This window comes from Bison bison, unplaced genomic scaffold (assembly GCF_000754665.1).
Source record: "Bison bison bison isolate TAMUID 2011002044 unplaced genomic scaffold, Bison_UMD1.0 scf7180017864313, whole genome shotgun sequence".
Classification (NCBI taxonomy): Eukaryota; Metazoa; Chordata; class Mammalia; order Artiodactyla; family Bovidae; genus Bison; species Bison bison.
Window position 1 is genome coordinate 3894562 of NW_011494885.1, and position 7778 is coordinate 3902339.

Sequence of the window (7778 nt, forward strand, 5' to 3'; positions counted from 1 at the left end):
TGGGGGGCGGAGGGAGAGGGGAGGCGGGATTCTCAGCTGGACAGCCTCACCCCCGGAGCAGAGGCGATAGCGCGGGGCCCCTCGCCTCTCACACCCGCTTCTCCCGGTCCCCTCTGCCCACCCAGGTGTGGTTCAAGAACCGCCGGGCCCAGCGCTCCCGTCTGGAGCGACGACAGGCCCAGGGAGGATGCTGGAGGGCCGGCGATGCGCCCACGGACCCTGGAGTCCCCTGGACCCCTGCCCCCGCCCCGGAATCTGCTGCAGCAGCTGCGAACCCCAGTTACTCAGGCTGCCCGGGATTCTACAGCCGCCCTCCTCCCCCCAGCCCCGCGGGTGTGCTCCCAGCTCCCGAGCCCGGCGTCTCCAGTCATCACCCGGCCACGTGGGGCCCGGCACAGGGCGTCCACGTGTACGGCCCGGCTGCTCCAACCCCGGCCCCGGCCCTGGGCTGGCCTCAGGACCCCTACGTGCCAATCGACCGCCCAGATCCTCTTCCGCTTCCTGACTGTGCTCTGATGTTTTCATCCCAAGAGCTCTCCTCCACGACGTCTGGGTACCAAACGAGAGATAGCTTTGAGGATGAGAATGACACAGGCCCCCGGCAGTTCACGAATTTGTAGGGTCGTGGTCATCTGTCCCCACAAAGTCCTGCAGACCCCAAGGGGCCAGAGGGGATGAGGGCCTTGTGAGTCTGCACGTGGTGCCCATGGGGACGCGGGAAGGTGTGATGGCTTGGTCTTCACAGCTGGTTTACTGTTCGCAAAGGGACTGCACCTCCCTCGATCCAGCCTGGAGAGGGGGCGTTTTTGCGTGTGTCACTATGAGGCCATCTCAGGTCTCAAAGCTCTTAATGTCCCTGCCCTCATTAGTATTTGAGGCGCACGTGGGTATTTCTGTGAATTTCCAAGTCAGAGGTGGAACTATTGTTCACAGTGTCTGTTTCACTGTTGTGGGAACTTGTAGGACTTTCACCAGCCTCATAGGGAATTTAATTAAAATTGCCTTAAATCTTTACCTTCCCTTGATGTCTAGAGATTTTTGTTTTTGCTTGTCTCTATCCTTACCTGTAGTTTCAAATAAATGTTTGCAAAATTAAAAAAGGGAGCATTAAATCCACAAATAGTTTTGGAGCTAATTGGCATCTTTACAATACTGAGCCTTCCAATCTAGGTATATTACTTATTAATCATTCATTTGGTTGTTTACAAAAATTCTCCGCTAAGTGTTATTATTTCTGTAGGTTTGTTTCCAGTGCTTTGTCTTGTGATTACCTGATATTTTAGATGAATTAAAATTTTTATTTTAAAATCTGTGTTCTGCCTAGATGTCCATTGGCTGACGAATGGATAAGAAAGCTGTGGTACATATACACAATGGAATGAATATTACTCAGCTATTAAAAAGAATGCATTTGAATCAGTTCAAATGAGGTGAATGAAACTGGAGCCTATTATATAGAGTGAAGTAAAACAGAAACAAAAACACCAATACAGCATATTAATGCATTTATATGGAATTTAGAAAGATGGTAATGATGACCCTATATGCGAGACAGCAAAAGAGACACAGATGTAAAGAACAGACTGTTGGACTCTGTGGGAGAAGGCGAGGGTGGGATGATTTGAGAGAATAGCATTGAAACATGTATATTAACATATGTGAAATAGATTGCCAGTCCAGGTTTGATGCATGAGGCAGGGTGCTCAAGGCTGGTGCACTGGGATGACCCTGAGGGATGGGATGGGGAGGGAGGTGGGAGGGAGGGTCAGGATGGGGAACACATGTACACCCATGGCTGATTCATGTGAATGTATGGCCAAACCACCACAATATTGTAAAGTAATTAGCCTCCAATTCAAATTAAAAAACTAAAAAAATTAAAAAAAATCTGTGTTCTGTATATAAGATTCTGTGGATAGATTTATTTTGTATTTAGGGACCTAGCTCAATTAAAAAAAAAAATTCGTAACAACTTATCTGGATGTTGTTTTGGGCTTGATAATTTGAAAATTCATTAAGTTCAAGGTCATTTTGTAAGCACTGTTTCCTACAGAGCTAGGGAGTGTTTGTTATCCCTTCTTTGATTTTACCAAACGCTGTAGGAATATCTCATCTCTTCTCTCTAGTCGTCTTGTCTCCATCAACCTCTTCCTTTACCGCCTCCCTGCGGCAGCCCTGCCTCCTGAGTTCCCCCCACAGTCGGTCCTCTGACCCTGGCCTGGTCCCATTTAGCAAATGTTCCAATCCTCTTAAGGCCAGGCCGGCCTCAGCAGAGCAGAGAGAGAATTAGATCAGATTTGGGAGGGAGACGCTCATGTGACAGGCTCTAGGGGGAAGTGCTGGGGGACAGGGGAGGGGAAGACAGAATGCCAGGGTGTAACGAGAACCCTCTTGATTGTCCAACAGACCCTGGTGGGGATGTACACACACAACTCCCTGGAACCCCACCCCACTCAATCCCTGACACTGTAGGGGAGGGCAGGGAGGAGTCTAATCTTCTGTTTATTCAGGAGAAGGAGCCCAGGTGGAGGAAGTCCCTGTGAGCATTCAGGGACAGAAGAAGTGGGAGATAAGATTCAGACTCACTCTGGGAATGGGGGAGGGAGGGTGGTGCTCCGAGGGATCCCCCCACCCACTTCTGAATCCAGGAATCTTTGCCACCCCCTAGCAAGCTCTCCCGGGCTCTATTCCACCTCCCTCCACAATCTCAGGCTGTGTCCTCACCATCCACGACGATGGAAGCATCTGGAATTCCCATTCAGCTCAGGAAGAAGGGAGGTGGTAACTTCCGGTTGGCAGGTCTTGAAAATTTCCCACATGACTGAGCAACTGAACTACAACAAGAGCCTCTAGCACAGCTCCACCCACCAGGGGGGCAGGCGGGAGCAAAGAGACTGCAGGCCCGCAGTCTGCAGACCAGGCCCACCCACTAGCAGGCCACATCTTTCTCCGGGGACTGCTGGGCCCAGGTCCTATCTGCTAGCAGGTCAACACAACATCGAGACACCCCAGGCCCTTCAGCTAACTGTGACAGAACTGGCCCCACCCACCACTGGCCCTACACCTGCTCTGCAACCCCTGGGCTGCCACCAGGCCCCAGGACCCAGCTCTGCCTGCCCGTAGGCTAACCCAAGTCCCAGGACCTGGCTTCACCCACAGTGAAATAGTGGAAGTGCCAGTCACTCAGTCGTGTCCGGCTCTTTCCCACTCCGTGGACTGTAGCCCACCAGGCTCCTCTGTCCATGGAATTCTCTAGGCAAGCATACCGAAGCGGGTTGCCATGTCCTTCTCCAGGGGGTCTCCCCTACCCAGGGATTGAACCCAGGTCTCCTAATTGCAGGCAGACTCTTTACCATCTGAGCCACTGGGGAAGCCCCACAGTGAAATGAAAGGAATCTAAATGGAAAGGAAGAAGTAAAACTGTCAGTGTTAGCAGAGGACATGATTCTGTACAAAGAAAATCTTAAAGGTGCCAACAAAAACCCACTAGAACTCATGAATGAATGTGGTGAAGCTGAACGATACAAAATTAACATACAGAAATCTGTTGTATTTCTATACACTAACACCAAACTATCAGAAACAGAAATCAAGCCAACAATCCATTTACAATTGTAGCAAAAGAATAAAATATTTGGGAATAAACCTACTCAAGGAGGTAAAAAGATCTGTACTGGAGGACTTCCCTGGCTGTCTAGTGGTTGGGACTTGGTGCTTTCACTGCAGGTTTGATCCCAGTGGGGGGATCCTGCATGCTGCACAGTAAGGCCAAAAATCTAATAAAATAAAATAAAAAACTGCTGGTTCTCAAACATTAGAAGAAAAGGATATATATTGAATTTTATTAAATTATTTTTCTGCATCAGTTGGTACACTTATGTGATTTTCTTACTTTAGTTTGTGGGTATGGTGAAGTATACTGATTGATTAAAAAGTTTTTTTAACTAATTTTATCTATTTTTTTTTTTGGCTGTGCGGGGTCTTTGTTGCTGCGTGGGCACTTCTCTAGTTGCCGTGTGTGGGGTTCTCATTACGGTGGCTTCTCTTGCTGTGGAGCATGGCCTCTAGGGCCTGAGGGCTTCAGTAGTTGTGGCTCCTGGGCTCCGGAGCACAGGCTCAGTAGTTGCGGAGCATGGGCTTAGCTGCCCTGCGGCATGTGGGATCTTAGTTCCCAGACCAGGAATTGAACCTGTGTCCCCTGTGTCGGCAGGCGGATTTTTAACCACTGGACCACCAGGGACGTCCTCTAACAAAGTGTTAAATGCACAACCCAGTATTGTTAACTATAGGCACAACACTGTAGAGTAAGTCTCTAGACTTACTTGTGTCTTGTATGACTGAGACAGTACCTGATGAGTACAGCTGCCCATGTCCCCTCCCCCAGCCCTTGGCAACCACCATTCTGCTTTCTTTTTCTGAGTCTGACTCTTCTATGTTCCTTATGTAAGTGAAATCACGCACTATTTGTTCCTCTGTCTGACTTATTTCACTAATATGAATGCCCTTCGAGTTCATCCGTATTTCACAGACCGTCTTTCTTCTTTAAGACTCAGTAATAATATCCCTCTGTTTGTATATATCACATTTTAAAAATCCATTTATCTAACATTCTCCAAGGTTAGGCTGTACGTGAGGCTAAAGCCATGTTTTAAATCGGGAGAAATCGGCAGGGAAGATATCCAAATTAATCTGAGGGAAGATAGGTGACTAAATTATAAATCTTAGTACCTAATAAAGAATGAGTTATACACTCAACACGCAGTGACCCCCAAACAGAAAATACTGAGTTGAAAGGCAAGTTGATGAATGCATTATGCAGGACGCCATTTTTCTAGGTTTAAAAAGCCTCCATAAATTCAATATATTGTTTATGGTCAAACACCACATACTAAGATAATAATGCCTGGTTGGAAATGATATACTTCAAGGTCATCATAATAGTAAATTGTAGAGATACAGGCAATGGAAAGAGAAGGCGCCTTATCTGCTTTGTAACTTTATTTCTCAGTTTTATTTAAAAATTGACATAATTGGGGGGTAATCGTTATATTATTTCTTTACCACTCTGTAGGAATGAAATGAAACACAATAAACATTTTTAAAAAGTCGGACGCCACAAAGGGAATTAGGGGGTACCTTGATGAATTTTAACATTCAAGTTGTCAAATGCAGAGATTTGATCATTCAAAACACCACGATGAAATAATAGGTTTTATGCAATTACCCTCAGTCACTCACATGTATAAGGGCAGAAGAACAACTATCAATATCCATATAAGATCCGGAAGATTTAGAGCATTATTCCCACGCGAACAGCTCTTGAGGAAGGTCTGCCATCTTCTCCTGGAATAGTTTATCAAAGATTTCAGCTTGGGCCACCGTGAAGTAATTTTTCCAGTCCCCAGTCACACCTGATAAACATAAAAATAGAGACTCCGATCAGATCTAGGGTTTGGTCTCAAGACGCCACTACCCGTCTTCCTGGATCCATTGCTTTTCTTTTTAAAAGTGTATTGCTATTAAGTAGTACACGATACATTCTTACACCTTTTATTTTAAAAATTATTTATCTATTTATTTATGGCTGCGCTGGGTCACTGTGGCTCTTCCTGGCTTTCTCTAGTTGCGGCAGCTGGGGGCTACTCTCCAGGTGTGCTAGGACTTCTCACTGCAGTGGCTTCTCTTGTGGATCAGGAGCTCAGAGTGCATGGGCTCAGTTGTCCAAGGCATGTGGGATTGTACCCATGTCCCCCGCGCTAGAGGCTGATTCTTAACGCCTGGACCACCAAGGAAGCCCTGGATCTATTTCTTCTGTCTGCTTGACATGGAAATCATAGCTAATAAAGCAGAATGACCAATGGTTTGTTGCTTTTTACTGCCTGGCAGTCATACCCATTTAGACTTCTGCCTGCTTGAAACAATTTCCCTTGTTCTCTTCTCTCCCAGTGTATAATTTGTCGGCAATAATGCAATTCTATTTTCTGATATAACCAGTATTTAGCCACTTTTCACAACCTCTATTTCTACCACCTACATCCAAGTTAACATCATTTCTCACCTGGATTATTGTATTAGAAATCTAACTGGTCTTTCTGGTTTTTAAAAAATTGTTTATTTGTGTTTATTTATTTGGCTGTGCCATGTCTTAGTTGTGGCACTCGAGATCTTTGATCTTTGTTGTCACATGCAGGGTTTTTAGCTGTGGCGTTTGAAGTCTTGGTTGCAGCATGTGGGATCTAGTTGCCTGACCAGGGAAGGAACCCTGGCACCCTGCATTGGGAGATAGAGTATTGGCCACTGGACCACCACGGAAGTCCATTTCATTTCTTCCTTGCATGAATCATATCCTCGATCTATTTGAACTCTAGGATTCTGGGAAAACAGGCTCCTCCCCTCTATGCTGTATATTCTGTTCATTCATCTTGAGTTCAAGGATATGGACATGATTAATTTCTCATCACAGCAGGCTTTATAGTGTCTGATAACAAGACAGGCTCTCAGCTACGTGAAAAGTCTTTCCTCTTTCCTTTCTCCAATTGAGCTATTCTTCATACGTTTGTGTTGTTGTTGAGGATATTTCTCTAAGTTCAATCACCAGCAGTAACACAAACATGAACTTTCCCAATCCTGTCCTTATTTTCTGGGTCAGTCACAGCTAGCGATTTAGCAAGAATAGTGGATTAACCTGGTTACTGTTTGCAGAAGAGATATCTTCCGTGTTAAATTCTGAGAGAGAGAGTTTGAACGGCCTTGCATATAGGACTGATCACCATTGCTATACCTGAAAACCTTTCTCCAAGCGCCTGCAGCCCACCTTAGTACTATAAAAAGAGACGCCCTCATAAGGGCTCACAAGAGACGTTTTCAAGTGATGAGCAATATAAGTTGATAAATTCAAACAGTCCCTACTCCCAACGGTTAGTGCCCTGTTGTAAGCATAAGAATAACTTCTAGGGGGGAGGAGCCAAGATGGCAGAGGAGTAGGACGGGGAGAACACTTTCTCCCCCACAAATTCATCAAAAGAGCATTTAAACGTCGAGTAAATTCCACAAAACAACTTCTGAATGCCGGCAGAGGACATCAGGCACCCAGAAAAGCAACCCAACTCTTCGAAAGGAGGTAGGAAAAAATATTAAAAACAAAAAAAAAAGAGACAAAAGAGGGAGGGACGGAGTTCCGTCCCGGGAAGGGAATCTTAAAAAGAGAGAAGTTTCCAAACACCAGGAAACCTTCTCACTGCCGAATCTGTGCCGAGCTTTGGAAGCACAGAGGGCAACATAACAGGGAGAAAAAATAAATAAACAATTAAAACTCGCAGATTGCGAGCCCTACGGTAACTCCCCCAGCGGAGAAGCAGCGCAGATGCCTGCATCCGCCATTAGCAAGCCGGGGCTGGGCAGGGAGGCGCGGTGTGGGCTGCATCGCTGAGAGTAAGAATCTGGCCTGAATACCCTGAGCGCTATCTGAGCGAAATAATTTGGGCTAGCAAACCAGACTGTGGGATATCTACCACGCAAAAAGCCAGCCCTAACCTAAGACTGCCAGGCCCGCGCACGGAACAAAGGACTGAACAGAGATAGCCGGCTGCAGATCTTCCCCCTCCGGTGACAGGCAGCCAGAGCCGGAAGGGGGCAATCACAGCCCCAGAGAGACATTATCTATAAAACTGTAAGCAGGCTTCTTTGCTAACTAAAACTTCTTGGGGGTCTGGACGGTCAACATCTGCTTGAGAAGGTGCGCCGGTTTTACACCCAGATAACCGAGTGGCGGGGAGGCG